Genomic DNA, 24,395 nt, shown 5'->3' on the forward strand with positions numbered 1-24,395 from the left:
CTTCCCTCCCCCCTTCCCTTCCCCTTTCTTTCTCTTTTATCTACCCTCACCCTTAGTAGCGATTTTTACCTGTATATTGTCCTTTAAGCTGCTCAGCAGCAAAGGTACCTTCTAGGTAAGTCTCTGAGTGAGAAATAGATCCACAGGTGGGCCTTTTATTCAAAGGAGGTTAATGACTTTTGAATCTTTGTTGTGTCAGGGGTGATTTGGTGCAGAGCCATGGTGTCTGTGTCCAGGATAAGGAGCCCCATGGCCAACTTACACTGTTACTAGGTAAGTGATCAGGGTGGATTCCTGCTCTCTGAAAGTAAAGGAAAGAAAGGAAAGGACAGGACAGAGCTATCCTGGAGAGGCAGGCAGCTTGTCCATGGCTGCCCCAGGGTCTCAGGATGGCATTACCACTACTAACCAAGGGGTGACGCAGCACATTCTCTGGTTGTGTTAGCTGACCTTTAGCCTCACTAAAGAAACAAGAGATGACCCAGAGAAAGGAGCATGTTGAGGGCAGGTGCAGGGGGCTGCTCTAGGGAGGGGAGGCTTCCATGTGTTCTGGACAGACCGTGAGCCGGACACAGGTCATCCCAGTGAGGTGTGCATCAGGGCGGGGCTCGCAGAGGCAGTGTGGACAGAGCTTCGTAACTTGGCGTTGTTGGGAGAGAGGAGGGAAGGAGGTAGAGGTTGAAGGCTCCAGAAGGGGAGCTTGGCCAGGCGCGTGGGTTCTCCTGTAGAGAAAGAGGTGACTGTTCCTCCAGGGACAGGATAAGAGAGCTTAGCTGTTATGATATTCATAGGCTGTAAGCACAAGTAGATTGCAGGGAAGAATAATAAGCAACTTAAAGTCCTATGTGGACTCTGGGTGGCACACCTGGCCATTAGTCTTTCATAAAGACAAAAATGCCGTGGTTAAGGCATTTACTCACGCCTTTGCATAAATTAAGGTTGGTTTGACATTCCACAAGTGGTTGAATTTTTACTTTTTTGGCTTTTTTTTAGAGAAAGGACACATGTTTAGTAAGCACCTTTGTGTGCTCATAGCTACTGTTAACCTTTATTACGTTAGTCTGCTTCTGTGAGCACCTGCTGTGTACCAGGCTGTTCTTTCTGGACATGGGGGAGGCTGACGAGGCAGCATGGTCCCTGCCCTTGGTGAGCTTATATTCTAAGGAGAAGGCTGTTAAGGAGAAGAGAGGAGTCCTCCTGTCTGGCTATTGAGGGGCTGGCAATTGGTCAGGGGAAAGCTGATTAAAGGGAGGAGGTCTGAATCCTACCTGTGCTTCTGTGCTGGGTAGACTTTGCTCTCTACAAACAGCCTGAGCCGAATTTGTTCTTTTACTACCATTACCATTGTCATAAGAACACTAAATGTGAGCTCTATCCTCTTAACAGATTTCTAAGTGTACAATGCAGTATTATTATCTGCAGGCACAGTGTCATACAGCAGATATGGAGAATTAATTCATCTCGCATAATTGAAATTTTTTTGTTATTTTTTGAGACAGAGTCTCATTCTATTGGCATCATAGCTCACAGCAACCTCAAACTCCTAGGCTCAAGTGATTCTCTTGCCTCAGCCTCCTGAGTAGCTAGGACTACAGGCACCCACTACAATACCCGGCTATATTTTTTAGAGATGAGGTCTCGCTTTTGTTCAAACTAGTCTCAAACTCCTGAGCTCAAGCAATCTACCCGCCTCGGCCTCCCAGAGTGCTAGGATTGCAGGCGTGAGCTACGCTGCCTGGCCCATAATTGAAATTTTATACACTTTGACCAGCAAGTCCCCATTTCCCTTTACCCCTAGGCCTTGGCAACTGCCGTTCTATTCTTTGCTTCTGTAGTTTGACTGTTTTAGACACTTCATCTTGGTAGAGTCTCGCAGTATTTCTCTTTATGAGACTGGCTTGTTTCATGTGGCATAATGTCCTCAAGCTTCATCCATGTGGTCACATGTTGCAAGATTTCCTTCTTTTTAAAGGCTGAGTAATATTCCAGAGTATGCACACACTGTGTTCTCCTTATCCACCTCTATCCGTGGGCATTTAGGTCGTGACCACATTTTGCCTGTTGTGACTAGTGCTGCAGGGAGCAGGAGAGTGCCAGTGTCTCTTTCAGATTCAGATTTCAATTCTTTTTTTTTTTTGCAGTTTTTGGCTGGGGCTGGGTTTGAACCTGCCACCTCCGGTATATGGGGTGGGTGCCCTACTCCTTTGAGCCATAGGCGCCACCCCCAATTTTAATTCTTTTGGGTAAATAAAGCGCTTAGCTCTCCCCTGGACCTCACCATCTGTGGTCCTGTTGCTGGTCTTGTGGCCATGAGAACGAACCAAGGACCACCTGCTCTCACTTCTCCTGGCTGGTGGGAGGCTCTTCCCGTGGCAGGGAAGGAGCTTTCCCGTCTCCCAGTCTCAGCCTCAGAAAAAACTTCCTTTCCCAGGACCTGCCTTCCTGGGAGACCTGTGGTGACATGTCATCCTCAGATCCAGCTTGAGGTCATGGCTGATCTTTTGTGGGGTTCTTGTTGTTTAAAATCTGACCTTGACCATGTGTCTGAGGGTGAGGAAGCTTCAGCCCCACATAGTGTGTGGAGCAGCTCAGGACCCCGCAGCTTGGTCTGGGTTGCTCTGGTTTATCATGTGTGTTGTCCTCAGTGCCAGGAGCCACAGCCGTGTCTCAGGTGAGGAGGAGAGGAGAGGCAGGAGCCCAGGAGCAGGACGAGAACGTCGCAGTTGGAGAATCCAATTTTTCATATGGTAATGCAACAATGCATTTGTGTATTCCCATAATACCCCTTCAGTTTCTTGGGGTCTGGAGTTGCATCTATTTTTAAAAACACTTGGACCAATAACTCTGCTTTATGCAGACCAACTGGGGGGCCTCAGGCTTGGAGATTTAATGTAAAATAAACTCCAAACGGGGGTGGCACACAGCGTGGTGCCCTGCAGTGGTAGACAAGCAATTTTTCTTAAACAAGCCATGGGATTGATGTAAACGATGGCGGTGTTCAGTTCTGTATGGGGGGCAAAGGGCTTTCTGTGAACCTGGGAGTTGGTTGGGACCCGGGGAGTGGGAAGGTGAGGCTTATACATCTCCTGCCGCTCCCCCTGACTGTGGCTAGGCTGCCCCAGAGGGAGGCCTTAAGGAAGCCAGACTCCCTTCACACTGCCTCGTGTCCTGGGGGATCCTCGTGCTATAACGCTGTGGTTTCCTGGCACTTTGGACCTGCATTCTGAAGGCTTAAATTTGGCCAAGAAGCACTGTGTTTTGCAGGTTAGTTTGCTCCCTGCTCAGGCGGCGATCTCTGAGTCCTGTCAAATTGGGATGCTTTTCTCTGTCCGTCTCCTGTGGCTTTAGAGCCCTGCCTTTTACTGCCTAAGACCTATTTGTTTTGGAAGAGGTCCTCCCACTGAGAATCACAGCTACCTGTTTACGCCTTGGCAACTAAAAAGGACATGTTCCTAGGATCCCTGCCAAAGGGTCCTCATGCACAGGCTGTCCTTGGGACTGGCTTAATCTTCGAAGGTTATCAATCAGTAAATTGTATTTGTCTTTTACGTGTCCAGTACTTCAAGAGTGGCAGGGCTGCCTGCCATTCATTTATACTAGGGTCTCCACTCTCTGCTGTTCTCAGCCTTTTTTTCTTAAACATGCTATCGTCTTCTCTATGTCCATCTGGCTCAGGGTTTTAAATATTTTCCAGAATCCTTTTAAGCTCATTCTGTTCTTCCTTCGCTGGGATTCCCGAAGCAGCAGGACCACGCTTCCTCTCTGCTCCAGTTCTCTGAGAGTTCTCTGGTCATTGTCTCGAAAAATAAAACATTAGTTGTCTCCAAGTCCAGGAATTGTGCTTGGCCAGTGAGGCGGATATGAATTAATCATCCCGGAGAATCCCCCTAAACGTTAGCTTGGAATCATTCCAAGACGCCGGGAGTGCAGGGAAGGTTATATTTCTTTGTTTAAATCAAATTAAATCCAGGGTAAGGCCCCATCTGCCCTGATCAGAGGGTAGCCCCAGATCAGGAGTTCTTGGGGCTTCCCTCTCTGGGTTATGTGAGGACCTGAGGACTCCGAGTCCCGCAGGGACCCTCAGTGTGTGGGTCCTCATGAGCAGGAATCCTCTTGCCCAGCTCTGTCAAGGTCAGCAGGGGCCATTTGGGGTTGGGATAAGAAGGATGGCACTGGTGGCTCTATTCATTAATAAGCAGGGCCACTGTGAGCCTTGGCCAGGTGGCAGAACCATGGCATTTGGTTTTGAGGCTCTGCTACCCTGGTGTTGTCACACATGATCAAACTCAGGTCCCTTCCCCCTGAGACCCAACACCTCTGTCTTCTCTGGGCCTCAGGTCCCTTCCCCCCTGAGACCCACTACCTCTGTCTTCTCCAGACCACAAAGGAGCCAGTTCCTCCAGCATCAGGCTTCTCTCCCCTTTGACTAAGCCCCAGGTCCCACCCATCTAGAATTCAGCTTAGAGCCCTGGGAATACAAAGACCTCAGTAATGGAATGTTCCTTCAGGGCTGTCAGACAACTGCTCCCTCCAGCCCTGGCTCTTAAGAGAGTTATTTTCTCCCATGTGGGGACCAGTAACAAAATCATTCATTCACCCAACAAATACCAAGTATGTGTTGAATCAATACAAGGCTTGCTGTCTTCCTAGGAGAAAGGGAAAATCCCTTTCTTTCATTTCTGACACGTCTATAAGTTAATTTTTCAACTTCTTATCCTGTTGACTTAAGTTCTCAGTGAATCACTCTGCAGAGATGATGATTCTCCTCCTGACAGAGGTTCCATCTCCATTTCCTAGGGGCAGACACTGCCTGAGTCACACCATCGGTGGCAGCTGGAAGGCTGTCCTGGGTCTTCTGAGACAGCCCTGCACTCTCTCCACCCCCACCAACCGTGTGAGCTGTAGGGGAAGAAGGGGGCTTACAGCGCCATGTCCCCACCTTTGAGGGACTCAGGACCTTTTCAAGAGTAACAACCTGACAGGCTCCATGGAGAGCCAGCAGGGTGGCGTGGTCAGCAGGCTCCGCGCTTACCATCCTTCCACTTGGGTCAGTGTTTTTTGTCGCCCTTTGTTTGTTGTTAGGCTGTGGCTCTTGGGAGGGGGGGCACCCAGGAGGGACAGAGCAGACGCCCAGTCACTACCTGTGCAATGTGGGATGTACGATTGAGGGCCAGGAGTTTGGAGACTTGGGCCTTGAGGAGGGGGATTCCTCGGGCAGGTCGAGGAGAATGACAAGAGGCCGGAGAGGAGGGGGCAGAGCCTGCGTGGAGCCTACAGCAGCTTCTAGAGACGTCGGAGTTCCCACACATTGGATTCCCTCAGTGAAAGCACGCAGCTCGGCAGTTGAGTATATTCAGAGTAGTGTGCCCATCACTGCATCAATTTCAGAGCACTTCAATCACCCTGGAGAGAAACCCACTCTCCTTAGCTGTCACTCCAACCATGCCATTCCCCCCAGCCCTGGCAACCACCCATCTGCTCTCCGTCTGTATGGATCTACCTCTTCTGGACATGTCCTGGGAACAGAATCCTGCAATGTGCAGTCGCAGCATCTCAGGGGTCAGCCCTGTCCTCTTGCTGAGGACACGTCTCTGTGGTGTGGACACAGATCAGAGCATCTTGAAGGCAAACTCAAGTGAGGCACCAGGACACTACAGGAAACTGTCTGAGCAGGACTTGGACCTGATCCAGTTGCAGTTTCAAGAAGATGGGTCTGACTGCAGGACAGAATGAGAGGGAGCGTCTGGAGGCAGAGACCTGCTGGGAGTCCTTTGTGGGCTTCTTGGATGGAGGCCACAGAGGTCAGGACCAGGAACAGCCAGAGAAACGGAATGTGGGAAGTGTTGAGGAGAACTCACCAACAGGTCCTGCTGTCATGTGTGCGGGGGCCTGGGAGAGAGACCTGGGGTCTCTGGCACAGGAGACTGGGGTCTGGGGTGCAAGTCATGGGGTAGCTGAGGAGAAGGGAGGGACAGCCTCTCCACTCACACCTAGCTCTTTGGAGTATTACAGGCACCGGGTTCAGTCGCCTGTTGGGCTCTGGAGGGTGTACCTGGGAGACAAAGGCTCCTTCCTTGTGGAAGGGGAGAGAGAGAGAGAGAGGGAGAGAAGGGGAGAGAGAGAGAGAAAGAGAGAGAGAGAGAGGGAGAGAGCGAGAAGGGGAGAGAAGGGGAGAGAGAAGGAGAGAGAGAGAGAGAGAGAGAAAGCAGATCCATCCACAGTCAGGCCCCAGGATGGGTTGAATATCTGTGATGGATGCTGAGTGAGCAGGTGTCGGGAGGAGGTGAGCACAGGCCAGGATGGTCCAGGGGTCCAGGAGGCCTTTCTGGGAGGCAAGAGCCAAACTCTCCTTGAAGGGTGGATGGGCTGTGCCTGGGCAGGGAGGAGGGAAATAGACTATTCCAGGCCCAAGCCAGGCAAATAGCAGAGGCACTGGATGGGAGAAAGGTGATGTGGTCGGGTCCTGCTGCTGGAACCTGCAGCCTTCTGGAGGGCGGGGAGGCAGCAGAGAGGTGTCCACAGGGGCTCAGCACAGCATGTTTATACTGGCGTGGCCCCTGTCGGGTTCCAGTGGTGCCGGGCTCTGGGTTGAACTTTTTTATGCATATCTTTTCCTTTACTCTTCACAGCACCTTCCCAAATTGTTTATTATTACAGCTTTACAGATGTGGAAACTTTAGAGACATCACGGGCTTGCCCTGAGTCACATATCTAATGCTGAGCCTGGGTTCTTAAAACGAAAGTAATGATTAGAGCCTGTTTTAGGCAGGGTTGACTCATCCAGCCAGTGAGTCTAGGAGAAGAGATTTCAGTTCAGCAAACAATTGGGGGCTGGGCCTTTGGGATACCAGGCTGGGTAAGACAGACTCCTAAGATGGAGGTGCTGGGCACGCATGGAGAGGGTGCCTCCTGGACCTGCACTCACGTCCCTCTCCATCTCCACCGTGGGCAGCAAATGCTTGCGGCTGAGTGGGAGCTGGCCTGGAAGCTCCCTCCCTCTTGTAGCCGGCAGGGTGGGTGTCTGGGCAAAGACACGGAGGGGGCAGGGCCTGGGTGAGGTTCAGGACCCTTGGTGGGTCACCCATGTGGCTGGAGGGGGGAGTGCAGAGGGCAGGTTGCGATGCTGGTGGAAAAGCAGGTGAGAGATGGCTGGTGGGCCAGGGCTGGTATGTCCCCTGTCCTCTTGGAGGAAGTTTCCTGAACTCTCTCTGCTCCCTGCTCTGGGGTTTCCAGCACAGCGGGCGGGGCATCTCAGGTAATATTCTCCTCCTGTGCTCGGCAGGCAGGCGCTGTGGCCTCCTCCAGCTCCTGGGCCTGTTTTCCCCAGGCAGGCCCATGCAGTTCTGCATCTAGGCTCCAAATGGGTCTCCAGCAGCTTGGGAGAAAGACCCATGCACAGCGTGGGCTCCAGGGAGGGGCTGTGGGGAGAACAGCCCTTCTCAGTTCCTGTATTTTGCAGCCTTCTGGAATTGAGCAGCTTTTAGAATTTCAAGCCACAATTTGTATTCAAATGAAGGTCATTTGAAAGGTGTAACATAGTAAACAGCCATTATTTCATTTTGATGGTGGCACTAAAATTATAGTGTTGGTTGAATTATTTTAGTGTAGGACCATTACCATCTCCCTAAAACACTTAGAGGGGTTCTTAGAACGCTGCTACAACCCTAAAATTAGAAGAAAATTAAAAATCACAAAGCTGTGGTGGTGGTGGGGTAGTCGGAGTGAGGGGGACCCCTGGTGCTCAGGACAGGGTCTATGTCCCCACTGAGCTTTCCCTGCCCACCTTGGCTGTCAGGGCTCAGAGTGAAGAAGACGGCATCTTAGTGCCGTGGGTTGTGGGATACAGAGGAACGCCCCTTACCCGTCCCTCTGTCATTCAAGTCCTTAAAGTGCCACCGTTGGGACCTTACCCTCTTGGGCTCTTCCAGAGAGGAGCACCTTTGCAGAGGCAGCACCCCTACCCACTGAGTCCTGCCGGTAGTGCTGAGAGTCCCTTGCTCACCTGCAGCCATGCTGATGGCTCAACCATGGGGGCCTGTCCTACACGGTGGGGTCGGGGTCAGGGACTGCCTCACCTGATGGACACTTACCAATCCCATACTACTCATCCTCTGGAAGCCCCAGGCAGCCAAAGATGGAAGAGGAGCTAGCTATGCTGAGGGCAGGGGCTGGTGAGGGTCTCTGCACCACACAGCAATAGCATTGAGAGTCTTGCCCGGTGCTGCAATGGACCCAGCAGAGACGTGAAGACCTTCATCTTTCATGGGGCAGATCCAGACTGGAGGCCCCAGAGGCAGGTGGCTTCTGCAGGTCACATGGCCAGTCTTAGAGCACATGAGACTGAACCTAGAACTTTGGGCCCCTTCTGCCGTCACTGGGCGCGTGGTTCCCATATCTGAATTCTGTGCTATGGAACTTAGAATCCTTTGGATTCTGGAAGAGTAATTGAGTGGCTACTCCGGCACAGCCTTGGTGGCTTCTGCAGGACACCCTATAAGCAAACACATTGATGTTTCTGCAGTGGAACTTGTCAATATCACCCTAAGTGGGATAAATGGGGACAGTAGTGTGTGTCAGTTCAGATTATGGTTTACCACCAGAAGGTCCCAAATGTCAGAAAACAACTTTGGGTTCCTGGAGCTTTTTGGATTTCAGAATTTCCAGGGAAGGGTGTGGCCACGTCTGATGGTAACACACTGCTCAAAGAGAAGTTGAGAAGTTTAAAAAGTACTTTAGAAGAAGTTGGCAATTGCCCCCAGTTTTTACCTAGTCACAGATTTCTGTGTGTTTTTACATGGCTGACTTCTTGCTCTGTACAATTTTGTATCCTACTTTTTCCATTATATTAGTTTTCAATTTTTTGCATTTAATGTATTTAGGGCATAAGGCATTTCTTACTGCCGTGGAGAACAGATGCTTTTCTGTATTTTAGCACTGAACGCTCTGAGGGCCGCGCAGTGTTAGGGCTGGGGCTCCCTAACTCAGCCTGCAGCACACCCTGCTTTTCTACCTAGTCTGGTTGTTCGTGAACCCACAGAGCACCCTCTGAGAACATTCTGGAAGGTGTGCAGATGGTCAGTGTCTGGGATCCCTCTGGGAATGGTCCTGTGGGGGGGATCAGTGACGGCAGTTCTAGGGGCTGAGGGTGACAGCAAAGCTCCCGGGGCTGATTCTAGGATGTGGCAGTGACATTTCTCTGTTCCTTACTGGGTACGGGCAATCCAGAGTCCCTTCCACTTGAGGAAAAAGGGCAGACCCTGGAGCGAGGCCTCTTGCTGCTGGCCCAGGCGGAAGCAGTGTAGGGGTTTTCAGTGTGGGCAGCACAGCCCTGGGGAAAAGCATTTCCACCTGCACGTCACCCCCAAGAACCCTTTGTTCACTTATTCAGTGTCCCAAGTACTTTTCTCATGACCCATTGTCGTTCCCCAAAGTCACAGGCAGCAGGGGCCTGGGCTCTGGCTCCCTGTCCCTGAGGGGGTGGCACAGCATGGCATGGACTCCTCTGCTGGACCCCTCTTGGCTATCCTCACACTTGCTCTGCAGAAGTCCTCATTCAGCTCTCTGTGCCCAGAGACCTGGAGGGGTGATGGCAAGGAAGGGCAGGAAGCTGGGGGGGGGGGGCACTGCCTCAGTATCCCAAACCCACAGAGCTTGGTGGGGACCAGGCTGTCTCAGGACTGCTGATCTTGGATTCTGGGCTTCCTGACATCCTCCCTGAGGTGCAGGCAGGGTGCAGGGTGGAGGTGGGATTATTGCGTCGGACTCTCAGGCATACTTTCTTCGTGGGGGGCTTCTGAGGCTGCTCTGTTAAATCTGATGTTGATGCTTTATGCCCTGAAACTCTGCTTGGGGTGTGGGAGTAGTCACCAGGGCTTACAGCGTGCTCTAGGTCACAGGTCCTGTGAGCTGTCTTTATCCTGGTTACTCTCCCCTGGGGCAGGTTGTCTGAATGTGAATTCTGGAAGGAATCTGTGTATGGGGGGCAACGTGAACTCCTGGAAATTGGTCTTGTCTTGATGTGGTGCTCTTAGAAAGTATATTTGCCTTCTAGTTCCAGAGGCCATGGCACCCCCGTGGCTTCTACCACCCCTCCTCATCTTACCGAGTCTCAGCTTAAATCTCACCCCACAAACCTACCAGGCAGCCTGTCACAGTCTGTGTCACACTGTAAGCTTTTCCTTTGCAATACTTATCACAACTGGTCTTATGTATTTTAGTGGATTTTTTTTGTTTTATTTCACATTTATCTTCTCCAAAAAGCTTCATGAAGGCAAGCTGTATAACTCATCTGTTCATTGCTACAGCCCAGTGCCTGGCCGTGGTAGGCGCTCAGTAAGTATACCTGTTACTGGACAGACAGATGGACGGATGGATGAGTGGTGGGTAGGTGGATTGGCAGATGCATGGGTGGGAGGGTGGACTGTAATACCCAGTACCTTGGGGTCATTCCATGAAAATTAACTAGATATCACAAAATGTCCCAGGCTCTTTCTGCACTGGGCTGCTGTACTCTGACTCTTTCGCCCCTAAGTTACAGAAAACAAGTCCAACTGGCTTGAGGAGGAGAAGGGAGCTTCTTGTGAGGGTGGGGGAGTGTCTCACAGGAGAGTGAGCTTCAGGGAGGACCTGGGCAGGGGCAGGAAGGCCACCCGGCCTCTCTGTGTCTTCTGCCTCTGCACACCTTGTCCTTGTCCTCAGCTGACAGCCGGGTTCAGGTCAGCCATCTGAAGAAACGACTGGCAGGCATTCAGTTCAGAGCTGGATTTTTGGTGTCCGCTATTGCCAGGGGGCCGGGGTCACACACTGGGACTGCTGGGGGATGCTGCTGTGATGCATGTGGGGGCCACTGCCCGGAGAAAGGGACTCTTGTCACGTATCTGCTGCACCAGTTTCATGTAGACTGTCCTGTGGACCTTATTTCCAGTTTTGGTGGAAGTTCTTACATTCTACTTGATGACCTCCTGGCCCTCTGCCTGTTAGGTCTCAGGCCTGGAAGCCTGCAACCAGCAGCTCCCTGCTACCCTGTAAGCCTGGGAAACCTGCCACTTGGAGCTGGGGTGCACCCGGGGTACGGGGCTGACTTACGGGGCTGACTTGCAGGGCTGGGCCGGGCTGGTTTGAGGGAGACACCTGCAGAAGGAGGCCCCTACCCGCCCCCTCAGTAAAGGCTCGCTGGGTCACCCAAGAGAGCTGCCCGGGTCTGTCGGATACTCACGGAGAAGTGGGAGGCGCTGCCTCTCAGCTCCTCAGGTGGTCTCTGCTCTTCTCCCCTGTCTGGTTTTGCAACAAGGAATGTGCTGCCATTTTCAGAACAGAAATTTTCTCCACGAAAAGAAAGAAACCTCTTTATGCACTTTTACAATGCAGAATCTAATTTAGGTTTCAGTAAGGGAAGGAACCATTATATCACCCTACTTCAGTGCTTTTTGTCATTACGTTATATTTTAAAAAATACTTTCAATCGGGGACCCGATATACACTTACAATCTCTCTGCATTTATTTTCTTTTAAGAACACATATAATAAAACTCAAAGTTAATAGCATGAAAATAATTTCTACAATAACAGTTGTAGCAAATCTTAGAATTGCCGGGGTGAAGGTGGCTAGACAGAGTGAGGCAATTACGTCTATTATTAGCAGTGTGCGGGGAGGATTGATGTACAGTGGGCTGTGTGTAAGCAGAAGCCTTCGAACGTGAACTACATTTTAATAGTGGAATTCTCATAGATTATAACTCCCTTCATTAACATTTTCACACATCGCTGACTAACAAATGAGGAGAGAGGCCTTCTGCACCCACAGATTTATTATGCTTGGAACGCTTTCTGCACCTCTGTGTGCAGGCAGGAGCTTCGTCTTCTAACCTCTGACTGTGGGAGGATTAACTCATTCTGGGCTGACCTGTTTCCTTCAGGCACGGGAGGACATTCTGGAAATGCAGGCAGTCTTGCACTTTAAGACTTTTAGGAGGTCACTCCTGGGGACAGTCCTCCTGGCCGCTTCTGTGGTCCTTCCCTGCACTTCCCCTGTTGGCACCTGCAGGAGGGTGTCTGAGCTCCACATGTCCCCTGTCACGTCTCGAGGCAGCAGAGCTTTCTCATCCCCAAGATTTTCCCTGCTTAGGCGCTGGAGTTGCCAGGTGGGGTGTGTCAGCCCTTGGGATCAAAAGATGGTCCTTTGGGCCAGGCACAGTGGCTCACACCTGTAATGCCAGCACTCCAGGAGGCTGAGGCTGGTGGATTGCCTGAGCTCAGGAGTTCAAGACCAGCCTGAGCAAGAGCAAGACTCCCATCTCTACTAAAAATAGAAAAATTACTCGGGCATTGTAGTGGGCACCTGTAGTCCCAGCTACTCAGGAATCTGAGGCAAGAGGATCACTTGAACCCAGGAGTTTGAGATTGCTGTCAGCTATAATGCCATGGCACACTACCTAGGGTGACAGAGTGAAACTGTCTCAAAAAAAAAAAAAAAAGATGGTCCTTTGAAGCGAAGATTAGACCTCTTTTTAGTAGGAGGAGTAAAGTGGTTGTCTGTGTCCAGCAAGGCAGGGGACGGCATCCAGCATGTGACAGAGGGAGTTTTGGGGACAGCTCGCTGAACAGAGAGAAGGAAGTTGACCTTCTTGGCCAGGATCTGGCGATCTGGCTGCCCATGTGCAGACCCTTGTCCTGGGAGAGGCTGAATGTTTTACAAAGGAGTTGGACACTTGGGTGCCTGCCCTGCAGGGATTTGTAGTCAGGGACAGGAGTGGTGCTATTCGGTGATTTTCGAATTATCATGGGTGTGTACAAACTGAGAGCTTGCATGCTGGGACACATGGATCAGTGCCACCTTCTGGTCACCCTGTCACTCTGTGAGGCTTCCTGAAAATGTCTGAGGCCCTGGTGGCTCCTCCTGGTTGTCTGCAGGTGACACCAAGCATGTTAAAAGAACACTGTGGACATGAGTCAACACAGGGAGAACACTGCCTTAGCCTTCAGAGCGTGAGTCAATGCAGGGAGAACACCGCCTTTGGTGACTCAGGGACCAATATTCTAGAAACTGGCTCTTGGGAAGATTTTGTGATGCCGATTGGGCTCCCAGTGGCATGTCAGCCTCCTGCGGCCAGTCTGTGCATCTCTGACTTGGGGTGAGTATTTTGGTAAACTTTACAAAATGGTCTAAGCCAGGGGTTTTCAGGCCCATCTGCACGTTATCACCACCTGGGGGATAAAATCTACTGAGGCCCCAGGGTCCATACTCAGAGACTGTTCAATGGGCTAGGGTGGGGCTCAGACGTTGGTATTATTTAAAAGCTTCTCAAACGATTCCAGTGTCCAGCCAGGTTGAGAACTACTGAAAAAAACCTTGGGGCAGGTGACCTGGCTGGGGAATTAGCTGGAAGAATCTAACTCTGACCAGAACAAACAGGCTGTGAGCAGATGAGGACGCATTTATAGGGCCCCTTACTCTTCCTTTGGTCCTTTTGGACCTGCAGATACCCACAGCTTTTGGGTGTGATGTGGGTCACACAGGACCAAAGCCTGGGGGTTGGTGTGGAGAGGGGGGCTTTGCTTTTGGTCCCCAATTACCCTCTTCTCCTCCGTCATTCCTCCCCACCCCCCATTCCCAGCCTGGGCAGCATGCTACCCGCTGCAGCCTCCCTATCCTGGGGTGAGAATCGCCTGCAGCCAGAGCTGGCTCTGTGGTCTTTGATCTCCTCCTGTCACTGGAGGGTTCAGCCGGCTGTGTTTGACTCCAGGGCTAGGCCCGCCTCAGGAGCTGCTCTGCTTCCCACCCTCCTCCCCAGGAACATTATCCCTTAAATAAAATCAATAGACCCAGGACATGCTTGGAATCTACAGCTAATCTTGCACGAGTTCCATTTCCACGTCAGAGTTCTCTTGGTGGCTGCCACTGGCTATGCAGCACCGGGATATGGGAGTGAATCCACGCTGAGCTGGGAGGCATCCTAGCAGGCTGGGGAGGTGGGGTGTGCTGGAAGACCTCGCAGGGAAGGGGCCCAGGCGCCCTGGAAGCTGGTGCTGGGCTTCCTTGGGCTGCGCAGGGCTCCATGTGGTACCCCAGCACCCCATCCAGAGCTGAGGACTGCAGAGGCAGACCTAATGAAAACCCGGCTTCATTTTGCATAATCAGGCGCTATTGAAATGATCCTTTCAGTGCTGCCTGCTGCAAATTAACAATCTGACTTATATACAATAAAACCCCGAGTAGTGTACAAAGCGATACTTCTTAGGTGGTGAATACACAGATGGAAATTCATTTAATGAACTCCAAGTCTCCGAATGGATTCTAAACTTCTTGTAATTACCCTGGAAAGAACCCCAGTAGAAACAGAAAAAAGCCTTTGTGTTCCCCATCCCCCCACCCCCCCACCCCAACCCCGTGTCAGGGCTGTCAGTTTTCCCATCTCTAAGCTTGCCTTGACAGAAATGCGTCTTTATGAGAAGAGTTTCTCCAGGAGTCCAAATGGTAGTGTTGGGCCACAGGCAAATTAGCAAACTCCACCCCCTCCCCCAAGTTCTGAAAACAGTGTGATTTGTAAAGGCTTTGGTGCTGAACCAAATGTGTCTTAAATGAGTTGGTAAAGAGTTTAACCCCTAACCCCAGTCTCAGCCAATGAATAATCTGGCCGGCTGCCCAAAGGATCGTGGGGATCTGGTCTTTGTAGCTCTAGGCTGAGCTAATCCAAGGCAGTGACTCAACCCTATTCCCAGGAGTTTTCTTGAAAGGTGATATTCCCAAAGGGAAGCTATCAGCAGGTTCCACTAGGCCAGGGGCTGCTTTCCCCTTTGATAAGGCATAAGGGACAGGGGACAGGGTAGGGTGGAAGTGCTTTGGGCAGACCAGAACAGGTTCCAAGACTCAAGTGAGCTGTCGGGGGATCCACCTGCAGCCAGACCCTTCAAGGGGACAGGTCCATGAAAGGGGGTTAGAAACATAGGCATCCACAGAGCACCGCACTCCGTAAGTATCACAACCTGTTCCATATTTATTATGGGCAACAATTTGACTAACGGGGAATCTAGATTAATAACATTCAGGCCAGAGAAGTAATTTCCTTTGAGAAAGCGATTTACGTGCGCTCTTCCAGGGAGAGCCGTGGCTCCTCTCTCGTCATGTCAGCTCAAATAATGAAGTTGAAATAACATGGAAGGTTAATAGGTCCAACTTATCTCTTTAGAACTGAAAGGGGAGATTTACAGTGTGGAGGCTGTTTTGCATACTTCCAGTGGGAATTGAAAGTTTTTTCCCCCCCAAATAAGATTTACAAGAACACACAGTTCACGGAATATGCTCTGTTATTACTCCTAAGTGACCATAAACGTCTTTATTTGGGGGGACACTTTGGGCTCTGAAGAGAGCCATCTTTCCCCAGGTGCCACCACCGAGAAAGAAGTCAACCACTTTGAACTCTGAAGGGCCACGTCATTTGTTTGCTAACTATCCTAAATATTTCAGCATACATTTTATGAGCTGTTTATTTACTTTTTCAAGTAGAGTCATGAAACTCTAGCTCTTTGTAACTTACATGATATTCCCTTTAGTTTTACTCTTTTATCTTGACTGAGATTTGTTTTTTTTTTTTTTTTTTTTTTTACCATGAGTGCTTTAAACTGAAGACAAAGATGACTCAGGGACACCCGTGTGTTTACACAGAGTGAAATGCATAATCTCAGGTGTGTCATGCCTGAATTTTGACAAATACATCTAGCTACGTAACCATAGCTTCTATTAAGACACAGACATTTCCTTTATCCCAAAGGGTTCCCTTCCCTCCCTTCCCGGTCTGTTCCCCTTCCCTGGGCAACTACCATTCCGACTGTTCTCACCATAAAATATTTTCACCAGTTCTGGAACTTCATATACGTGAATTCATATAATATGTATGGGAAGGCTTCCTTCATTCAGCGTGTTTTTGAGATTCATGTGTATTGTTGTAAGCACCGGCACGTTTTTCTTGCTATTGGGAGCAGTATTTATCCCATGGTATGAGTGCACCGTAGTTTGTCCATTCACTCATGGACATCTGGTAGGTTTCCAGTTTTGACGATTATGAATGGAACTACCGTGAATATTTTGTACCCATCTTTTTTGGAGATATGTGTTTTTATTTCTTTTGGGTAAATGCCTAGGAGAGAATTGTTGGGTACTATGTTTTCTTTCTTTTAAAAGAAACTGCCAGACTTTTTTTTGCCTTAAGATAATTGTATCATTTCTGCCAGCAGTGCGTGAGGATTTCGGTTGCTCTGTGTGCTAACTGACATTTGGTTTACCTTTAGCTATTCTGACGGGCGTGTAGTGGCTCTCACCGTGGTTTCAGTTTACATTTCCCTGATGACTAATGATTTTCCAGTGCTTATTAGTCATTCGGGTGTCTGCCTGTGTGACGTGTCTGTTCCGATCTTTTGCCCATAAACATTTTGGATTTCTTCTTGTTAGCTCACAGGAGTACTTCATATAATCTAGACACAGTTCTTTGTTAGCTATGTGATCCACAGATATTTCTCTTTTTATCATGGTGTCATTTCATGACCAGAAGTTTTTAATTTTGCTACGTTTATTGCTTTTTTTCCCTTTTATGGTTTTTGCTTCCCATGTCCTCTCTAAGGAATCTTTGCTTGCCTGCCTGAGGCTATATTTTCTTCTGGAAGCTTTGTGGTGTTGGCTTTTATATGTAGGTCTATTACGATCTCAAATTGATTTTGTGAATGGTCTAACGTAGGAGGCAGAGTTGTTACTTATCATACTGATTCAAGTTGTTTAGTACCATTTGTTAAGAAGATTTTCCTTTCCCCAGTGGAGTGCTTTGGCACCTTGATCTAAAATTAATTGACAAAGGTGGGTCAGTTGGGGGCTCTATTGTTTTCCATTAATGTATTTGTCTGTTCTTGTGCCAGTACCTCACTGTTTTGATAACTACAGTTTTATAATATGTTTTCATGTCAGGCCTCCAATGTGGTTATTTTTCAAAATGTTTTTAATTATTCCATATTTTTTTCCTTTAACTTTCCATATACCTTTTAGAATCAACTTGCCAATCTCTATTAAAAATCCTGCACATATTTTCACAGAGATGGTGTTAAAGATGTAGATCACTTAGAGAGAATTGTTATCTTCTAAATATCGGGTCTTCCAATCCACAAAGATGATAAATCACTCCACTTATCTAGGTCATTAATTTCCCTCAGCAGTGTTTTCTATTTTTTGGTGAAGAGATTTTGCATATCTTGTGTTAAATTTATTCCTAGGCACTTTATGATTTTTTAAAATTTCAGATTATTATGGGAGTACAGATGTTTTAGTGAAAAAGTTTGCTTTTGTAAGGTTAAAGTCAGAGGTACAGGTCTGTCCATCACCCAGAAAGTTCACAGTGTACCTGTGGGTAGAATTTACCCATCCCCTTATCCCCCCTCCCTACTTGAATTTCATTGAGGTTTTGCTTTCATGTGAGCCTATAGGTGTTGACCAACTATTCCAATTTAGTATTAAGCACATGTTTAATGGGTTTGTTTTTCCATTCTTGTGATACTTTGCTTATGAGAACTGTCTCCAATTCCACCCAGGTTGTTACGAAAAATACTAGATCTCTGTCTTTTTTATGGCTGAATAATATTCCATGGTATACATGTGCCACCATTTATTAATCCACTCATGTATTGAAGGACAAGGGTTGTTCCCACATCTTATGATTATGAATTGTGCTGCAGTAAACATTTGATCGCAAGTGTCTTTATGATAAACTGTCTTTTTCCCTTTGGGTGAATACCTACTAAAGGGATTGCAGGATCAAATGGTAGGTCTGTTTTTAGGTCTTTGAGGAATCTCTGGACTACTTTCCAAAGAGATTGTACTAGTTTGCAGTCCCACCAATAGCGTATGTGTGTATGGGTGCTCCTTTCTTTCGGCATCCACACCAGCATTGGTTGCTTTGGACTTTCTGATGGGAGCCATTCTCACTGGGGTTAGGTGATACCTCAGTGTGGTTTTGATTTGCGCTTCCCTGATAATTACAGATGATTAACATTTTTTTTCCATGTGTTTGTTGGCCATTAGTCTGTCTTTGTCAGAAAAGTTTGTGTTCATGTTCCTTGCCCAGTTATTAATAGGGTTGTTTAATCTTTTCTTGTTGATTTGCTTGAGTTTTTGGTAGATTCTGGTTGTCGGCCTGTTGTCAGATGCTGTAGCATGCAGATATCTTTTCCTACTCTGTAGGCTGTTTGTTGGCATTGTTGATTGTGTCCTTGGATGTGCAGAAACTTTTTAACTTGGTCAAATTCAATTTATTTATTTTTGTGATTGCTGCAATTGCCATTGGGGTCTTCTTCATAAATTCTTTCCTTAGGCTTATATCCTTAGGAGTTTTCCCCACACTTTCTTAGGCATAACCATGTTGATATGTATTTTCTGTTTGCCTCACTTGTTTTTTATTGCTCTTTGGGGTAATAGAATGTTGTAAAAGAATTTTATTGTAATTTGTCCACTGGCTTTTTAGCAGTGCCTCTTTGCATATCTTACCTTGTTTTGGTGGTTGTACTAGGGAGTATAATACCCAGTTTTAACTTTTCACAGCCTTCATATAGTAATATTTGTACCACTTCATGTAAATTATAAGAATCTTGCAAGTGTATATTGTGATTTGTCTCTACTCTTTTGTGTTAAATTTGTTATGTATAGTACATCTATTATACATATTCTATAAACATACATATGTTTCCTTTTAAAACAGTCACATGTATTTTGTGAAAATAAGAAAGGAAAATGGTATCTCTTATAATCTACCCATTTCGAAGTGCCTTTGTTCCTTTCTGAAATCAGAGGTCCCATTTGTATCCTTTCCCTTCAGCGTGAAGAATTTCATTTAATTTTTTCATAGGGAAGATTTGCTGGTGGTGAATTTTCTTATATATATATTTTCTCAATGTGCCTTTATTTTGCCTTCATTATTGGTAGATATTTTCATTGGGTATAGAATTCTGGATAGACAGTGTTTTTTCCTTTTAGCACATTAAAGATGTTCCCCTCTCTTCTGGATTCTTATTTTGAAAAGAAGCTATTTAGCACTTATCTGGTTGTTCCCTTTATATGATGTATAGTTGTCTCTGGCTGCTTTCCAGATTTTCTCTTTGTCTTTGACCGTGATATGCTTAGGGCTTTTGTTTGCTTGTTTGTTTTCATCTTTATTTTGTTTGAGGTTTACTGAGTTTGATTCTGAAAATCAATGTCTTTCAGTAAATTTGGGAACATTTTGGCCACTTTTTTTCTGTCTTGTTCTTATGCTCTTCTTCTGGGACTTCAGTCATACATATACAGTAGAACCCCCATACTTAAGCTGGTCAGGCTTTGATTTTCATAGACCAGGCGTGTACCACATGTACTCAGTGGAAGACTGACCTCTTTATACTGACCACCTCTGTAAGTTGTATCTTGACCACTTGGACTGTGACATAGGATATTAATTTACCTTTTATTACATAACCCCAAGGGGTAGAGAGGTGTGGGCTTTGCCCCTTAGTTGTATTATTTTTTTCTCAGTATAAGTTCTTTTTCATGTTTTATTATTGCCACGTGCCAGATTAGGCCTGATGTCCTATTGTTTATACACGTTGTGGAAGATTTTTTTCAACACGGAGGACTAGTCTGAATTGTAGATACATCCTACGATTACTGAAAAATTTTACAGTTGAGACATGATGGCCCAAAGGAAAGAACTCTAAGAGCTGACAGTGAAGGAAAGGTTGATCTTCTATATTTTCTGGACAGCAGCAGTCAAAGAAAGATGGTAGAATATTTTGGTGTTAGCAAGACCACAGTTGACAACATCCAAAAACATGAACCGTGAGTACTTGGAGACATGGTAAGGAAAGCAGAAACCTACAGTGGAAAAGGAGGAAAACGCCCCTTGATGAAGTCAATGAAGCCACATTAAGCCGGCAACTTATAAAGAACCTGACCCAGAAGCAATTTTCTAAGCCACATTGACCAAAGTTCAGACCAGCATAAAAGCGCATGAAGGAGCTGATGACATGGAAGAAGCACAGAAATTGTGGAGACGCCAAAAGAAGAGGATGTCAGGCATCTGATAATGTAGTAGAAATTGTTGGCTGTGGAAAAATGCCCAGGTATGCTGAGTGGTGTAGCCAGTGCCCAGAGTGCTTTCTCCATTTACGTTTGTGATAAGGACAAGAAAGAGACCAAGATTGACTCTTTGCAGAAAGAATGATTAAACCATGAAAAAACAGTAAATGTGTTGGTTTTGTATTACACCATATGCATGATTTTACTGTTTTGATTATTATGATTTCTTATGACATTCTCTAGTAAGAGCTGTACAAGGAAGTAAAGCACATGTACGTTTCAGTACAATCGGGCTGCTTACTCATGTTGACACCTCTGTATGTGGACCAGTTTGCTACCGTCCACTGGATGGGCCAACTTACTGAAGTTCTACTGTATTTGACCTCATATTATTGTTATAATTTACAAATCCCTGAGGCGTCTCCATTTTTTTTCCATACATTTTTCCATTTTTCAGATAGATTAGGCTTTATCAATCCCAGCATTGTTGACATTTTGGGCTGGATCATTATTCACCAAGTGTGGAAAGTGTTTCTTATGCATTGTAGGTTAATTCTCAGCGGCCTTGGGCTTAATCATTAAATACCAGTAGCATAGCCCCAGTTGTAACAACCAAAAATGTCTCCAGACATTTCCAATGTCCCTTAGGGGAAAAATTCACTTTAGAATCACTGAGATAAATCAACAGAAATTATCCAGTCCTCAAGTTCATAACTCTTTCTTCGGTCATCATTAATCCAGTGAAAATATTTCGAAATTTTTTTAGTTATAGAATTTTCATTTTTATAAATTGGTTTCTACCTATCTGCTGAGCTGACTTATCCATTTGTTCATTACAAAGATATTTTCCTTTACTCACTGGAGCACAGTTATTCTAGATCCTTTAAAATCTTTGTTTTCTAATTTCATTATTGTTTTAAAATGCAAGTCATTAGTATTCAGCTGTGGTGAGGTTAACATTTTTTTAGGAGATGATTGCCATTGAAAAGATAGTTTGTTCCTTACAGTTCCCAGTAGGAAGGGACCTGCCATATTATGCTGGGCACAAGGGAAGCACCGGGTTTGGTCAGGGGCAGAGAAAGGGAAAATGCCTATAGGAGCCTTTAATGTGGTTTCTGTGAGAAGGAAGAGGCTAGGTAAACAGTCATAGGATTGGCTAGTTTATGTAATTTCAGTGGGCTCTGGGGTGAAGGGGCTGTCTCTTGGTCAACTGAGACCTGCCACTGGGGTAATTAGGGCAGGGGAGCAGTGGTGTGAGGGTGAGACCCCAGTAAAGGAGGTGCTTGGGATCTGGGCTTCAGACTGGTGGTCTGCCTGTGAAAGGGACGCTCCTGGGCAAGTTGTTTGCTATCTCTGGGACTTTGCTAACCCTGGGAATTAGCTAAAAATCTTAAGAAACAAAGGCCCTTCTTGTGTCAGCAAGGCCCCAAGGGGTCAAACATCGGAATAAACAGACGTGCTTAATGTAAACATGTGTGTCCTTGTCTTTCCTCTGGATGATGCATTGCATTCTTCTGCTTGTCTCTCCTGTAATTTGAGGTTTTATTCTGGACCCCTGTGGATGATAACATCGCAGAGACCTGGGATGCTAGTCTGAATAATGTTGAGTCGTTGTTTTAGCAGATACTCAACTTTGCTGCGTTCCAACTCTGTACTGCGGCTCCCCTGAGTCGGGAGCAGCAGAAATCTCTGTGTAGCTCTTTACAGCCTCAGGTGGCTGCTCAGAGCCTGTTCCACACATGCACAATTCAGGGGTTAGCCAGAGATGTGGGCACAGTTTATACACAGACTTCAGAGCCTCCCTCTGTGACTCTCTTTCTGGGGCTCCTCTTTCATTTTCCAGCTGCTGGGTTACCCTAGACTCTCCTCTGATTCTACAAGTAAGAGTTCAGTTTTCTATCTGAGTATTTGCTGTTCTATGACACACACTTAAGCTTGCCTCAGGCAAAAAACTATTTTAAAAAATCCTTAGAAACTTACTCAGTCCCGATGCTTTCTTTCTAGTGTCCAAACTCTACCAATTTCTGCCCTGCTTTTGGTCTCTCTCTGGCATCTTCAGACTTTTAAAAAAATATTTTAAATTTTGGGAGATTGGTCCAATATGAGCTGTTCCTCTATTATTAGAAGCAGAATTCCTTATATCCCACAAATTTTAAAGCATACCGATTTTACCGTGTTCTTAGTATTGAAAATTTTTCCTTATGACTCTTTCCCTTTTGTAAGTATCAACAGAATGTTCTTTTACTTCCCAGATATTTTGGGTTTGCAAGCGATCCTTTTGTTAATAATTTTAAATTTAATTATACTGCGGTCATAAGCATGGCTTGTGTGATGTTGATTCTCTGGCATTTACCAAAGCTTCCTTTATGGTCCAGTGCCTATTTAATTTCTGTGAATGTTCTACGTGTGCTCTAAAAGGATGTGCCTTCTCCGTGGGGTGGATGCTTCCTGTATTTGTGACTTCAGGCATAATAAATCCCTTCATCTTTGTTTTTTGCCTTTTGTGTGTAGCAAGCCGTCAGTTTTCTGGGAGGGGTGTGTTCATGTCTCCCACCGAATCTCTAGATCTATCTGTTTCTGTAGCTCTGTCAGACGTCACTCTGTATTTCTCAGGGCCATATACTTAGGTGCGTTGCGTTTTCATGATTGTTACATCTTCTCGAGTTACTGTTCCCTTCAGAGGTGTGTACCATCATTTCTCTTCCTTAGCACTCTGCACACCCTCATTTTCAGGGTTTTCACATCTCTCTTTAATTCTGGGAAATTCTTGATTATTAGTTCTGTGCTCCCTCCTGCACTCACAGCTCTGTCCTTCTGGGTCTCCCGTTATGTGGATGTTGACAAGTTGTCTTCTGGTTCCGTATTTCCTTTCCTTTATTTTAAAGACAGTTTCCATTTCTTTATCCTTGCTGCTTCTTTTTTTTCCTTTTGAAACAGAGTCTTACTCTTGTTGCCCTGGGTAGAGTGCTGTGGTATCATCCTACTCACAGCAACCTCAAAACTCCTGGACTCAAGCAATCCTCTTGCCTTTTGCCTCCCCACTAGCTGGGACTGCAGGCGCCTACTCTGAGACCCAGCTTATTTTTTCTATTTTTAGTAGAAACAGGGTCTCGCTCTTGCACAGGCTGGTCTTGAACTCCTGAGCTCAAAGGATCCTCCCCCATCGACCTCCCGGAGTGTTAGGATTACGGGTGCGAGCCATTAGGCTGGTTTCTTTTTATCCTTTCTTGATGCATTCTGGTACGTTCCCTGATGAGATCTTAGCCTCATTAAATTATTCTTTGGCTAAATGTGTTTTCTTTTAGGAATAAAGTATAAGTCTGTGTCTCTGGTAGCTTCTTTCCCTTGCCCAAGTCCAGAGGGCACCCTGGAGCCCTCTGTGCTCTGGACACCTGCTTCTGTGGCTCTCTGGGCAGCACATGGCCCTCTGCCACCACAAGAAGCCTGGACTCCCAGGATTCCTCCCTGATGACACCTGGGAGGTGAGAATCCCCCCACCATATGCTTTCCCTTCTCTGTGGTGCTGCCCGGTGTACCTTGCATTTTATTTATTTTCTGTCACTCTTGCCAGATATGGGGGCCATGAGGGTAGCATGTCTGTTTTGTCCCCTGATACATCCTCAGATCTTCCTGTAGCATCTGACATATAGTGGGCGCTTAATAAATATTTATTAAGTGAATTGGTGTTTATACTATCGCTTTTATTTATTTTGCTATTATGTTTCTTTCTAGAACTCTTCCTTTTCTTAGACATCTAAGTGAAAGAAACAGTGTTAGAGTCTTAACATCATGGCATTATTTAAATATTTATTCATTTCTATTTTTTTTTTTGTATCGTGTTAAAATATACATAACACAAAATCTGCCCCTTTAAGCATGTTGAAATACAGTTCAGTGGTATTAAGTACATCCCCAATATTGTACAACCATCACCACCATCCATCTCTGGAAGTTTTCCATTTTCCCAAACTGAAATTCTGTACCATTAAACAAGCCATTATGCTTCTCATACCCGGCATTTCCAGTTGGTTCTTCTTTACGACCGCCTGTCCCTACTTTGTGTTCCCAATATCTTTTCTCATCTCTTTGAGGATATCTGCTTACTTTGAGTTCTTGTTTTGTTTTGTCTATTAATTCTGCTTCCTGTATCATAGACACGGGGTCTGCGTCATCTTTCTGTAGAGTGGTTGCACTCCTTGGATGTCTTGTTATTTTCCCTGTGAGCTGCACCTGGCTTGGATGGTAATGTGGGCTTGGGGATGGGGAGGGCCCAGACCCTCCCTTGTACTCTTTCTGGAGAGATTCAGAGGATTGG

The 24,395-nt window shown here is 46.8% G+C and overlaps 1 protein-coding gene across 3 annotated transcripts in view; it reads left to right on the forward strand.

The window, feature by feature from the left end:
- The window catches only part of CAMTA1 (calmodulin binding transcription activator 1), a 796,995-nt gene that overhangs the window by 137,976 nt on the left and 634,624 nt on the right, over positions 1-24,395 (forward strand). The window lies entirely within an intron of this gene.

This window comes from Otolemur garnettii, unplaced genomic scaffold (genome assembly GCF_000181295.1).
Source record: "Otolemur garnettii isolate 467f Iridium unplaced genomic scaffold, OtoGar3 scaffold00067, whole genome shotgun sequence".
NCBI classification, from domain to species: Eukaryota; Metazoa; Chordata; class Mammalia; order Primates; family Galagidae; genus Otolemur; species Otolemur garnettii.